The following is a 14,369-nucleotide window of genomic DNA, read 5'->3' on the forward strand; positions in this document are numbered from 1 at the left end:
GTCTCGAGCTCCCCACCTCAGGATCTGCCCACCTCGGCTTCCCAAAGTGCTGGGATTACAGGCGTGAGCCACTGCACCCACCCAAGAGCGATTTTTAAAAAATAATAATAAGTGATAGATTATGTCACTTCCTTGCTTAAAATCTTCTGCAGACTTTCTACTGTGACCAGGAAAGTGCTCCACACTCCTTTCCATGGCCTACAACAGGCCCTGTGTGATCTGGCCCTGACCATCTCTCTTGCCAGGTGCTGTTCACTGTCCTCTGGGCATGACCTTTCTTTTCATCCTAGGGTCTTTGCACTTGTTGCATCCTGTGCTTGGTCCCCTCTGCTTCCTGTGGCTCCCTCCTTCTTATTATTAGGGTCAGATGTCTCTGGACTTCTTGGACCAAACAAATGAATCAGCTAGTCCCTCTCTATCATGTTTACTCTTCTTTTGTTCATATTCATTTATTGATCCCACAAATATTTACCCAGCACCTACTATGTGCTTCTTTTTCTTTTCTTTTCTCTTTCTTCTCTTTCTTTCTTTCTTCCTTTCTTCCTTTCTTCCTTTCCTTTCTTTCCTTCTTTCTTTCTTTTTCTTTCTTCTTTCTTTTTCTTTTTTCTTTCTTTTTTTTTTTGAACTTTAAAGATCAGATTTATTTGGAGAAAACAAAAAACCCACAACCCAAAGGATGGAATTTTACATCAAGACATCTCCCAGGTAATAAGTCTACAGATTGCAAATCATTTTCATAGAAGATATTTTTGTACAAATTTTTCATGTATTCAGGAGCTGGACATTAATCCCTGTTTCTGTTTTAATAGTGGGGACAAGGTAGGGGAGAGGGAAAAACAGTTTTGGATATAACTATTTGGAAGGAGAGTAGACATGAAGAGGGCAAACCCTAGCTTTTCATTATCCACAATCATTGGATCTTTCTTTCTTTCTTTCTTTCTTTCTTTCTTTCTTTCTTTCTTTCTTTCTTTCTTTCTTTCTTTCCTTTCTTTCTTTCTTTTTTTAAAAAAAACCCTTTCAATCTTCAACACTCTTTAAAAGCCCACTTCTTAGCTACTGGCCAATCCACATCAATTATTTAAATTCACTTGGTACACACCTTTGTCAACTGGGTAAATTATATTCATTATGCCCACTGCTGCAGCACGCATAAACCAACACCCCTGCATGGCTGAACAGGGGCTAATCTAGGACTGTTGGGAGACAGGTTTGCACACCAAGGTCAAGGTGTCATTTCTCTGCTAATACTGTCTACCAAGCTGATCCCTACAAAAATGCACATAAAAGCAGGCAAGTTTAGCTACTGTGTTGCAAGAGAAACCAGGACCTTGTTAAATAGTTCTCTACATTACCATTTATTCTCTCAAGGGAAGCTTTAAAAAAAATAATAAAGAAAAACAACACATTGGTCTGGCCACCTCATGAATCCAACAAGCATTGATGTGGCATTTCAGTGGAGAAGGAAACTTGGGGGGAAAGCTCATCAAGGTTGTAAGAAAGGCTCCCAATTTAACTGTCCCTATCCCTATTTATCCACCATCCAAGACCATCCATTATTCTAGAGCACTCTGATGTATAAAAGGGGTCAAAGCATCAGGAGCAGACAAAGAGTGAGAACCAAAAGACACCAAGAAACCGATTTGCTTGAGAAAAGCAGCGATTCTCCCTTTCACAGCTCTCCATGGCTGATAGAGAAAATGCCCAAAATATCATCTATGTGACTTAGAGACTGCTTTTTGGGAGGTTAAGAGTAGCACGAAGAACTTAAGATGACAACAAGAGTCTAAATTTTTAGTTTCAAGGTTTCAACAGAATGTGGATGTATTCAAACTTTCAAAAAGGACAGTGTTTAGAAAGGGTAAAACTAGGACACAGAAAACACTGGGAATTACCACAACCCGCAAGTGCTTCCAACTCCAGGAAATAACCATTCATGTGTTTGCTGGAGGTCACACAATTTTCCCCTATTACCTGATGCAAAATGACTCATCACTTCCCAAAAGCTTCTTTTCAAACCATGATTTTCCCATTTGTTTTGGTCCAATGCAGTCCTATTCTTTATGGCCTATATAGTCTCACTCCCAACTACCCCACGGGGGGTAAAAAAAAAAAAGAATTCCCCCAGGCTGGCCCCCAAAACTCAGAATTAAATAAAAGGAGGGGCTGGCAGCCTCCTGGAGACTAAAACAACTTGAGGCTAAATCTACCTTTCCAAGAGTGGAACGTCTATTCAGATAATGTTTGAGAATTCATATTTGCCACAATAGGATAAAAACTAAAAGGTAGAAGTCTCACACTTTTCCTTCTACCTCCCTCCCCTACTGCCCAACCAGGTTCCAGACTCTATATCACTGTCATTACCATTTCTACTAAATGGAGGCCCCTAGGCACTAATCACACTGGCAACTGCGTGGTGACATAATGCAGCACAACATTTCCTCTAAAAAACTGTAGTCCTTTTCTCTCTGGCTGTATTGGTGATTCTCCAGTTACTTCAGTACTTTAAAGGCTGCAGCAGCATGCAAAAGAATTTCATTTTTTGTTTTTTAAAAAAGGTAAGAAAGGCCTTCAGGAGATGGTGAGTTTTATTTTGTCTTGTCTGGATAGAGGTTTTGATTTGCTCTCGAATGTTCCAGGGTGGAGAGAAACTAGGAGAAAGCACAGGATATAGAGGTCTATTTGGCATAATCTTCTCCCTCGTTTTCATCTTCACCATCAACAGCGAGAGCAGCATACTTGCTTGCAGAACTGAACTTGGAAGCTGAATTTTTCCTCAGGTTTCTTTGGCTCAGGTGCAGATCTGCAGTCTTGATCCTTTTTGCTATCTTTCCTATCTGACTCCTTCCAGTGGTCTTTGTTCCCTCCATCTGCTGGACCACGGTTAGAGTTCCCAGTTTGGCCTTTTGGGACATTCATCCCATCTACTTTATTTTCATCTTTCCTTGCTGGTCCTTCCTCAGATGGTTGAGCTGGAGCTACTTTTCCCCTACCACTTGTAGGGGATTGCTGCTCTGTGTCTGAGCTCTGAGATGGAGCAGGAGGGTTAAAACTTCGCTTCACCCAAGCATTCTCCTTTGGTGGAGGGGCTGGCATTACCTTTAGGGGCTGATCAGGTTTGGGAGGTTTAGAAGTTGGAGAGTGACAGTCTTCCTCCTTATTGAGTGTTTCATTTTCTAGAGACTTCTCACTCTCTCTCCGTGCATTTCTGCCAGATGTGGTGGAGGTCCCAGTCTGCGATGACTCACTTCCTGTCCTCGACTGTTCCCGTTCCTGAGTTTCTTCACTTCGCCAGCTTGGGTGTCCCTCCTGAGGCCATCGTTCTAGTTTTGGCTCATCCAGTTGACGCTGCAACTTCTCTTGTTCCTTCTGTAGCCGTTCTTCTACTTCTCTTTCTCTAGCAGCTGTGTCAACGGGCTTTGCCTGTCCAAAGGTAGAAGCAGCTCAACTGGACTGGGAGGTACTAGCAGAGGAATCATCTTCCTTAGGAGTACTCCAAGGCTTTAGATTCAGTTTGGGTCTTTGGCGGGGGGACCTCTATCATCACGCCTATAATCATCCCGAGAGTAATCATCTCTGGAGCTCCACGACCGATCATCCTGTCTGTCCTATCGGTCTTCATAGCGGTCCCCACCTCTTCTATAGTCATCATCCCTGCGATACCCACTGCCAAATGCTCTTCTGCCACTGCCAATCCAGGAATAGTCTCTGCTGCCTCTGCTGCCTCAGTCATCGTAGCGATCCCAGCCACCATATGGATCCATATCCCGGCATGGGCCATCCCAATACCCATCCCGATATCCATCATGATACCGGTCTGAATCATAACGATCTCGATACTTGTCTCCAAAGCTATCATCACCTCTTCTAGGTGGGTAGTCATTAAAGCTGTCTGTAGCAGGAGGAGCCCTCCAGTCTGTATCAGTTTTGTCAGAATCCCGATTTCTATTACGGCCGAAAGAGCGATCATCCCAGTCTTTATCCTGTACTTGATCAGCAACGTCCACTTGAATTCTTCTGTTACCTAGAGACTCTTCATTGAGACTCAGGGCACTGAGCAGGGAATCCAGTTCCTCAAATTCAGCATAACCAAAACCTTTCAGCCTCTCTGGATTGCTGGGTTCACGTGGTAAACGCACTGCACTGATATTTAATCCTCTAAAGAATTCCTTAATTGACTCTTCTGTAACATCATAGGGTAGGTTCCCTAGAAAAGCAGCGTAGGGTAGAGTGGCGATTTGGGAAGACGGCTCCGGTCGATATTGGGTTCCCGAGCAGCCCGTGGAGCAGTGGGAAGGATGGAACGGTCTAATTGGAGGCGCCATATGCACATTGTCATCATTACTGTGCCAAGTTGTTGAAATTCTCCTTCCAGGTCATCCGTTTCATCAGCCCAGCTGACTGGTTTGGAAACATAGGTGCTTCCCCCACCAGTACCCCCATCCTCAGCCAGAAAGTCTGTTAGGGAGATAGTCTTCGCCTTCTTATTCTTCTTTTTTGCTGAGGCCGCCATGTTGGGAGAGCTTCTCTCTCTCTCTGTCTCTGTCTCTGTCTCTGTCTCTCTTACTCTCTCAATCTCTTTCTCCCTTCCCTTCCCTCCCCTTCCTTCCTTCCCCTCCCCTCCCCTTCCCTCCTCCCCTCCCCTTCCCTCCTCCCCTCTCCTTCCCTCCTTCCCTCCCCTCCCCATCCCTCCTCCCCTCCCCTGCCCATCCCTTCCCTTCCCTTCCCTTCTTTCTTTGACTGAGTTTCGCTCTGTCACCCAGGCTGGAGTGCAGTACTGAGATCTCGGCTCACTGCAACCTCCGTCTCCTGGGTTCTAGCAATTCTCCTGCCTCAGCCTCCCAAGTAGCTGGGACTACAGGCGCACGCCGCCACACCTGGCTAATTAAAAAAAATTTTTTTTAGTAGAGACGGGGTTTCACTTGTGTTGCCCAGGCTGGTCTCGAACTTCTGAGCTCGGGCAATCCACCCACCTCGGCCCCTCAAAGTGCTCATGAGCCACCGCACCTGGCCTATGTGCCTATTTTCTAGGCATGTGAGCATACAGTGAACAGACAAAAATCCCTGCCCTCATGGAGGTAACATTCTAGGGAAAGGAGATAGCCAATAAACAAATAATAAAGATCTACAGTCTATCAGATGGTATAAGAGCTAGGGAGAAAATTGAGGCAGGGATGGAAGATACGGAGCACTGGGGTGGCAGTGAGGTTGCAATTTTAAAGAGGGTAATCAGGGAAGGCTTCACTTAGATAATATTTGAGCAAAGATCTGAAAGAGGTGAGGTGTGAGCTATGCAGATCTCTGGGAGGATGCTGCAGGCAGCCTAGCAAGTGCCACGACTCTAAAAGGAGAATGCCTGACATGTTTAAGGTCAGTGTGGCTGGAGTGTAGTGATTAAGAGGAGGTGGGCACAGAGATCATAGAGGGGGAGTGGTGTCCAGACCATCTAGGGACTTATAAGCCATTGTAAGGGCTCTGGCTTTTACCCTAGGTGAGAAGGGAAGTACTTATTCCTATCTAGAGTTATATGTTTATGGCCTCCTGCCCCCACCCCTCCACCACATGTTAGAATGTAAAACTCGTGGAAGAAAAGAACTTTATCTGTCTTATTCACCGCTGTATCCCTAGCACTTAGAACAGTGTTCAGCACAAAGAAAGTGCTGCGGGAATATTTGCTGAATGAATTGTGCAGGCGCAATATTACCAAAGGATATAGGAACTAGGCATGACCTAGTTTAAGCAATAAAGTTGGAGACATTGGATTCAGGTTGACTTATACTCTGACTCACTGTATGACCTTGGACAAGTCACCTCCTCACCCTGAACTTCAGTTTCTTCATCTCCAAAATAAAGGGGTTTTATTAGATGATATTTTTTATTTCAATAGGTTTTTGGGAGATAGGTGGTGTTTGGTTACATGAGTAAGTTCTTGAGGGGTGATTTCCGATATTTTGTTACAGCCATCACCTGAGCAGTATACACTGTACCCAATGTGTGGTCTTTTATCCCTCACCCCTTTCTTTCTGACTGTCATAGCCTGCAATTCCACAATGCAGGAAATACATCAGTGATATATGACCTTCTGACTATGATGTGTTCAGGAATTCTGGTATACTTACCACTATTCTATGGTTCATCTTTTAATGAATGTTGTTTATACTTCTGGGTGGAGAGGATAGTTTTCTTAGCTCCTTGAGTGGGCTGTAGGCTTGAAATAGTCCAGGTCACCTCTAGCCCTGTGGTTTGTGTTTCAAGTCTGCCTTTCCCGTCAACATGACATTCCTACTTCTAGTCCAGTGTTACAGCAACATTGATCCTGAGGTTTCAACAGGTAGAGGACCAAAACCTCAAGTCGTAAATATTTTAATGAGCCAGTTCTAACAGAGACAAAAAATAAAGTAGGATCTATTCTAGCTGGATTTTAAAGTAAGCAAATAAATTTAGGTTTAATCTTTAGCTTTAAAAGCTTTTTTATATATTTTAGTAGGGCAAAGCTAGTTATATAAGGCAAATATACACTCTTAAAAAGATGATTAAATCCTAGTAGCATTGGCTCTGGTCCCCATATAAACGACCAATGTGATAAACCCTTATTTTCTAGATAGTTCTCAGAGAAGCACAGTAATTGTAAACTCATATCACATCAGGTACTGTACACTCAAATCATTAATAAAATCTCAGCAGTGACTCAGACAAAGCAAACTAATTGGTTCCTGTTAGTTAGTTAACTGATGCAGTACTCCCCCAAAGTAGGTCAATCTACTGGAAAACCCAGTATTAACTTCAGGTATGACAACAGGAAGATTCATCAATGTAATGAACAAAGTCTCCCTTTAAACACGATCTAATTTAAATGAAGAAAAATAAGTCAATCCAGTCTTCTGTTACTTTGGCACTTGGATCTGGGGAATGAGCATCACCACCACTAAATATGAAAGGTAAAAGATATTTCATTTTTCAATGCATTTTACACATGAAGGGATACTGCTTAAGCCAAAGAAAAATCTGCCAAAGTCATTATGCATATAGAAGCAAACCTGGAATGATGTGTCTGAGTTCTCAAATCAAGTGAAAATCATTGCTACATTGACTTTTGTTTAGTCTTATTTTTTATTTTTAAAAATTTTTTTAAATTTGAACTTTTATTTTAGGTTCAGGGGGCACATATGCTGGTTTGCTATATTGGTATATTGTATGATGCTGAGGTTGGGTATAATTGATCCTGTTAGAGAAATGCAAATCAAAATCACAATGAGATACCATCTCACATCAGTCAGAATGGCTATTTTGTTAATTTTAATTTTCGTGAGTTAATAGCAGGTGTATGTATTTATGGGGTACATGAGATATTGATATCTTTGATACAGTTATACAATGCGTAATAATCATATCAGGGTAAATGGGGTATCCATTGCCCTCAAGCATTTATCCTTTCTTTGTGTTACAAATTATCCATTTATACTCTTTTAGTTATTTAATTAATTAATTAATTTTTGAGACAGAGTCCAGCTTTGTCACCTAGGCTGGAGTGCAACGGCGCGATCTCGGCTTACTGCAACCTCTGCCTCCAGGGTTCAAATGATTCCTCTGCCTCAACCTCCCGAGTAGCTGGGATTACAGGCGCATGCTACCACGCCTGGCTAATTTTTATGTTTTTAGTAGAGACAGGGTTTCATCATGTTGGCCAGGCTGGTCTCGAATTCCTGACCTCAAGTGATCCACTCACCTAGGCCTCCCAAAGTGCTGGGATTACAGGCATGAGCCACCATGCCCGGTCATCTTTTAGTTATTTTAAAATGTACACTAAATTATTGTTGACTGTAGTCACTCTGTTATACTATTGAATCCTAGATCTTATTCATTCTGTCTAGCTTTATTTTTGTATTCATTAGCCATACCCCTTCCTCACCCTTTCACACTAACATTTGTGGTTTCCGGTAACCATTGTTCTACTCTATATCTCCATAAGTTAAATTCCATTAATTTTTAGCGTCCACAAATAAGTGAAAACATGTGAAATTTGTTTTTCTGTGGCTGGTTTACTTCACTTAACATAATGAAATCCAGTTCAATACATGTTGTTGCAAATGACAGGATCTCATTCCTTTTTATGGCTGAATAGTGGACAATTGTGTATATGAACCACATTGCCTTTCTCTTTTTGTCTTAAGTGAAAAATTTTAAATTTAACTTTCTTGGCTGGGTGTGGTGGCTCATGCCTGTAATCCCAGCACTTTGGGAGGCCGAGGTAGGCAGATCACTTGAGGTCAGGAGTTCAAGACCAGCCTGGCCAACGTGATGAAACCCGGTCTCTACTAAAAATACAAAAATTAGTCAAGTGTGGTGGCACGTGCCTGTAGTCCCGGCTGCTTGGGAGGCTGAGGCAGGAGAATCACTTGAACCCAGGAGGCAGAGGTTGCAGTGAGCCGAGATCACGCCACTGCACTACAGCCTGGGTGACAGAGCAAGACTCTGTCTCAAAAAAAAAAAAAAAAAAATTAATTTTCTTTTCTTTTTTTTACATTCTAACTTTTACTTTAGATTCAGGTGGGTACGTGTGCAGGTTTGTTACATAGGTAAATTGTGTGTGTCATGGGTTTGGTGTACAGATTCTTTCATGACTCAGGTAATAAGCACAGTACCCAGTGGTTAATTTTTTGATCCTCATCCTCCTCTCACCCTCCACCCTCGAGTAGGCCCTGGTGTCTATTGTTCTCTTCTTTGTGTCTGTGTGTACTCAGTGTTTTGCTCCCACTTATAAGTGAGAACATGTGGTATTTGGTTTTCTTTTCTCACATTAATTCGCTAGGATAATAGCCTCCAACTACATCTTTGTTGCTGCAAAGGACACAATTTTATTCTTCCTTGTGGCTGCATAGTATTCCACAGTGTATACGTACCACACTTTTTTTTTTTCATCCAGTCTACCATTGATGGGCATTTAGGCTGATTCCATGTCTTTGTTATTTTGAATAGTGCTGCGATGGACATATGTGTGCATGTGTCTTTATGGTAGAACAATTTATATTCCTTTGGGTATATACCCAATCATGTGATTGCTGGGTCAAATGGTAGTTCTGTTTTAAGTTCTTTCAGAAATTGTCAAACTGCTTTTCACACTGGCTGAACTAATCTACATTCCCACCGGCAGTGTATAAGTGTTCCTTTTTCTCTACAACCTTGCCAGCATCTGTTATTTTTTGACTTTTCAATAATAGCCATTCTGACTGGTGTGGGATGGTATCTCATTGTGGTTTTCACTTACATTTCTCTAATGATAAGTGATGCTGAGCATTTTTTCATATGCTTGTTGGCTGCTTTTATGTCTTCTTTTGAGAAGTACCTGTTCATATCCTTTGCCCATTTTTTAATGGGTGAACCACATATTCTTTATCCATTCATCTGTTGATGGACATTTAGGGTGCTTCCATATCTTAGCTCTTGTGAATAATGCCACAATCGACAAGAGAGTGCAGATATCATCTCTTTGATATACTGATTTCCTTTCTTTTGCATATAGTGAGGTTACTGGGTCATATGGTAGCTCCATTTTTAGTGTTTTGAGGAACCACCAAACTGTTCTCCATAGTGATTGTACTAACGTACATTCCCACCAACAGTGTATGAGGGTTCCCTTTTCTCCACATCCTTGGATGCCTGTCTTTTGGATATAAGTCATTTTAACTGGAGTGAGATGATATCTTGTTGTAGTTTTGATTTGCACTTCTCTGATGATTAGTGATGTGGAGGACCTTCTCATATGCCTGTTTGCTATTTGTGTATGTTTTCTTTTGAGAAAGATCTGTTCAGATCTTTTGCCCATTTTTTTGATCAGATGATTAGGTTTTTTTCCTATAGAATTGTTTGAGGTCTTTGCATATTCTGGTTATTAATCCCTTGTCATATGGGTGTTTTGCAAATATTTTCTCCCATTCTATGAGTTGTCTCATCACTTTGTTGATTGTATCCTTTGCTGTGCAGAAGCTTTTTAACTTGATGTGATCCCATTTGTCCAGTTTTCTTTTGGTTGCCTGTGCTTGTGGGGTATTACTCAGTACATTTCTGCTCAGACTGATGTCCTAGAGATTTTCCCCCAAAGTTTTCTTGTAGTAGTTTTATGATCTGAGGCCTTAGATTTAAGTATTTGATCCATTTTGATTTTATTTTTGTATATGGTGAGAGATAGGGGTTTAGTTTCATTCTTCTGCATATGGATATCCAATTTTCCCAGCACCATTTATTGAAGAGACTATCTTTTCCCCAGTGTATGTTCTTGGCACCTTTGTTGAAAATGAGTTCACTGTAGGTTTGTGTATTTGTTTCCGGGTTCTGTATTCTGTTCCATTGGTCTATGTGTGTGTTTTTATGCCAGTGCCATACTGTTTTGGTTACTATAGCTCTGTAATATAATTTGAAGTCAGGTAATATGATTCTTCCAGTTTTATTCTTTTTGCTTAGGATAACCTTGGCTATTCTGGGCCTCTTGTTATTCTATATACACTTTAGGATTGTTTTATCTATTTCTGTGAAGAATATCATTGGTATTTTAATAGAGATTGCATCAAATCTGTACATTGCTTTGGGTAGTATGGACATTTTAACAATATTAATTCTTCCGATTCATGAACATGGAATATCTTCCAATTTCTTGCTGTCCATTTCAATTTCTTTAATCAGTGTTTTATAGTTTTCATTATAGAGGTCTTTCACTTCTTTGGTTAAGTTATTTTCTAGGTATTTAATTTTATTTGTGGCTATTGTAGATGGGATTAATTTCTTGATTTCTTTTTCAGATTGTTTATTGTTGGCATATGGAAATGCTACTGATTTTTGTATGTTGATTTTGTGTCCTGAGACTTACTGAATTTGTTTATGTGTTCTAATAGGTTTTTTTGTGTGGAATCTTTAGATTTTTCCAAATATAAGATCATATTATCTGCAAACAAGGATAATTTGACTTCTTTTATTCCAATTTGGATGCATTTTATTTCTTTCTCTTGTCCAATTACTCTGGCTAGCACTTCCAGTACTATGTCAAGTAACAGTGGAGAAAGTGGGCATTCTTGTTGTGTTCCAGATCTTAGAGGAAAGGCTTCCCATTTTTCCTCATTTACTGTGATACTAACTGTGAGTCTGTCATATATGGCTTTTATAACTTGAGATATGTTCCTTCTATACCCAATTTTTGAGAGTTTTTATCATGAAGGGATGTTGAATTTTATCAAATGCTTTTTCAGCATCAATTGAAGTGATCTAATAATTTCTGTCCTTCATTCTGTTGATGTGATATATCACACTGATTGATTTACATATATTGAACCATCCTTACATCCCTGGAATAAATCCCACTTGGTCATGATGAATGATCTTTTTAACGTATTGTTGAATTTGTTTTGCTAGTATTTTGTTGAGGATTTTTGTATTAATAATCATCAGAGATATTGGCCTATGGTTTTCTTTTTTGAGTATCTTTCTCTGGTTTTTGTATCAGGGAAGTATGGTCCTCATAGAGTGAGTTTGGAAGTAGTTCCTCCTCCTCTATTTTTTGGAATAGTTTGAGGAGGACTGGTATTAGTTCTTGAAATGTTTGGTAGAATTCATTAGTAAAACCATCGGGTCCTGGGCTTTTCTTTACTGGAAGACTTTTTATTATGGCTTCAATCTTATTACTTGTTATTGATCTGTTTGGGTTTTAGATTTCCCCTTGGCTCAATCTTGGAATGTTATATATGTTTAGGAATTTATCCATTTCTTCTAGGTTTTCCAATTTATTGGCCTACAGTTACTCTTACTATCCACTAATGATCCTTTGGGTTTCTGCAGTATCAGTTGTAATGTCTCCTCTTTCATCTCTGATTTTATTTATTTTTAATCCCTGTGTTTTTCTTAGCTAGTCTGGCTAAAGGTTTGCCAATTTTGTTTATCTTTTCAAAAAACTGACCTTTCTTTTTTATTGATCTTTTGTATTGTTTTCTTCATTTCAAATTAACTTATTCCTGCTCTGATCTTTAGTATTTCTTTTTTTCTACTAATTTTGGGTTCAGTTTGGGTTCTTGCTTTTCTAGTTCTTAACATTAGATTATTTATTTGAAGTTTTCTCTCTTTTTTGATGTAGGCTTTTATAGCTATAAACTGCTCTCTTACTAGTACTTTCATTGTATCCCATAGGTTTTGGTATGTTATGTTTCCATTATCATTTGTTTCAAGAATTTTTTAAATTTCTTTCTTGATTTTTTCATTGACCCACTGGTCATTCAGGAGCATATTGTTTAATTTCCATGTGTTTGCATAGTTTCTAAAATTCCTCATGTTATTAATTTCTAGTTTTATTCCACTGTGGTCAGAGAAGATGGTTGATGTTATTTTAATTTTTTTGAATGCTTTAAGACACCCGATATTGGAAGACCATCATTGAAAGTCTTACTTTTGCTGTTCTCTGGGTCTCTGAGTCCATTCTTTGGGTTTGGACGGGTGAGTTTGTTTCTCACATAGAGTCAAAAACTTTAGAAGTCTACCTGGCGTTCTACTGTACTGTAACTGAGCTGGCACTCAAACCACAAGACACAGTCCTTCCCACTCTTCCCTCCCCTTTCCAAAGGCAGAGGAACCTCACCCCATGGCCACTGCCACCACAGGTCCCTGGGGAGTACTGCCAGACTACTGCCAATGTTCCCTTAAGGTCCAAGGGCTCTTGAGTCAGCCTATCATGAATGCTGCCTGGCCTGGAACTCACCCTTCAGGGAAATAGGCTCCCCTCTGGCCCATGGCATGTCCAGAAATGCCATCTAAGAACCAAGTTTTGGAATTGGGCACCCCAAGAGCCTGCTTGGTGCACCACCCCCTATGGCTGTGCCAGTACCTAAGGTGCAAGACAAAGTTCCCTTTACTTTTACCTGTGCTTTTCTCAAGCAGAAGGAGAGCCTTAGCTCTCCATAGCCACCATAGCCACCATAGCTGAAAATATATATGCACAGTCTCACCTGAAGCCAGCAAATCTCAGAGGGTCACCCAAGGCCCTCAACATAGTTTCTGGGTATTGCTGCTGGTTATTCAGGGCCCAAGGGCCCTTCAGTTAGCAGGTGACAAATCTTTCTAGGACTGGGTCCTTCCCTTCAAGGTGGCAGATTCCCTTCTGGCCCAGGATAAGTCTAGAAATGTCGTCATCCAGGAGCTAGAGCCTGGAAAAAGGGCCTGGCAACTCTGACCAGTGCCCTAAGGCTGGCTGGTATCCAAGAGGCAAAACAAAGTCCTCCCCACTCTTCCTTCTCTCCTCAAGTGGTAGGAAAAGGTCTCTTGTAGAGCTGTGAGCTGTGCATGCAGCCTGGGGTTAGAGGTGAGGTGGTGGCAGCACTCCCTTAACTGCCCCAGCAAGTGTCTCAGTAGGTAGGTCACATGTCCCCCTGTCTACTGTCTCTGGGCCCAGTTCAGCACTGGGACTCCTGTCTACTGTCTCTGGGCCCAGTTCAGCACTAGGAATCGCATAAAAGTTGCAGTCCTTGTGGCCTGGCCTATCTTTCAAGTTTTTTAAGGCCCCAAGGGCATTTCAGCCCAGGATAACAAGGTTTGCTGGAACTCAAGTTTCAACTGCTGTGATTGGTGATACGCCTCTGCCTAGGGCTGGTTTAAATGCTCCCTCCCTGGGCAGGAATCAGCTGAATTTGGTCTGGTTTTCCTTTCTGCTCTAACAGGACAGCACTGAGTTCAATGCTTCAGAATTGCTGTGCTGTCTTTCTGCCAGCAACCAGAGATGCTCTCAGCACCACACTACCACTGCGGAAGTGGGGAGACACAGCAATTCAAGACTATTTTTCCTACTTCTGCAGTGCTTCTTTCAGTGATATGAAGTTAAAACCAGGTACTGTGAGTGCTCATCTGATTTTTAGTTCTTATGAAGGTGTTTTTCTTGTGTAGATAGTTTAAAATTGGTGTCCTTGTTGGGGGATGATTGGTGGAGCCTTCTATTCCACCGTCTTGCTTTGTCTCTGGACCTTGATAACATATTTTTCTAAACTTCTTAATAGGGAACTAATCACAGAGCAATATAAATATATATATATATTTTCATGAAAAAAGACAACGTATTGGCTAACTTGGATTTTTTAAATGATGTATAATAGTCAAAATTGTGAAGGCCTTTGGATGTTTGCCTCTGCCCCTAATTCTTTGAATATATTTTCCAAAAAAAAAAAAAAGCTTCAAAGAATAAATCCTCATTCCTCCTCACCTCCCTAGTCAAATGTCACTTTCCATTTTGCAATGTTAAAGACAGTTCAAGGAGAAGAGAGTTATAATTAAATAAGTGACTTTTCCCATTTCTGTAGCCTTTGATGATGCCACAGAGCCTTTACATTAATTTGAGTTACCAATCCTAG

General features: G+C 40.9%; 1 pseudogene; it reads right to left on the minus strand.

The window, feature by feature from the left end:
* Window positions 1-2,572: 2,572 nt before the first annotated feature.
* Window positions 2,573-4,510, minus strand: LOC112616011 (annotated as a pseudogene).
* Window positions 4,511-14,369: the final 9,859 nt, after the last annotated feature.

The sequence above is a fragment of the Theropithecus gelada genome, chromosome X (genome assembly GCF_003255815.1).
Source record: "Theropithecus gelada isolate Dixy chromosome X, Tgel_1.0, whole genome shotgun sequence".
Lineage (NCBI taxonomy): Eukaryota > Metazoa > Chordata > Mammalia > Primates > Cercopithecidae > Theropithecus > Theropithecus gelada.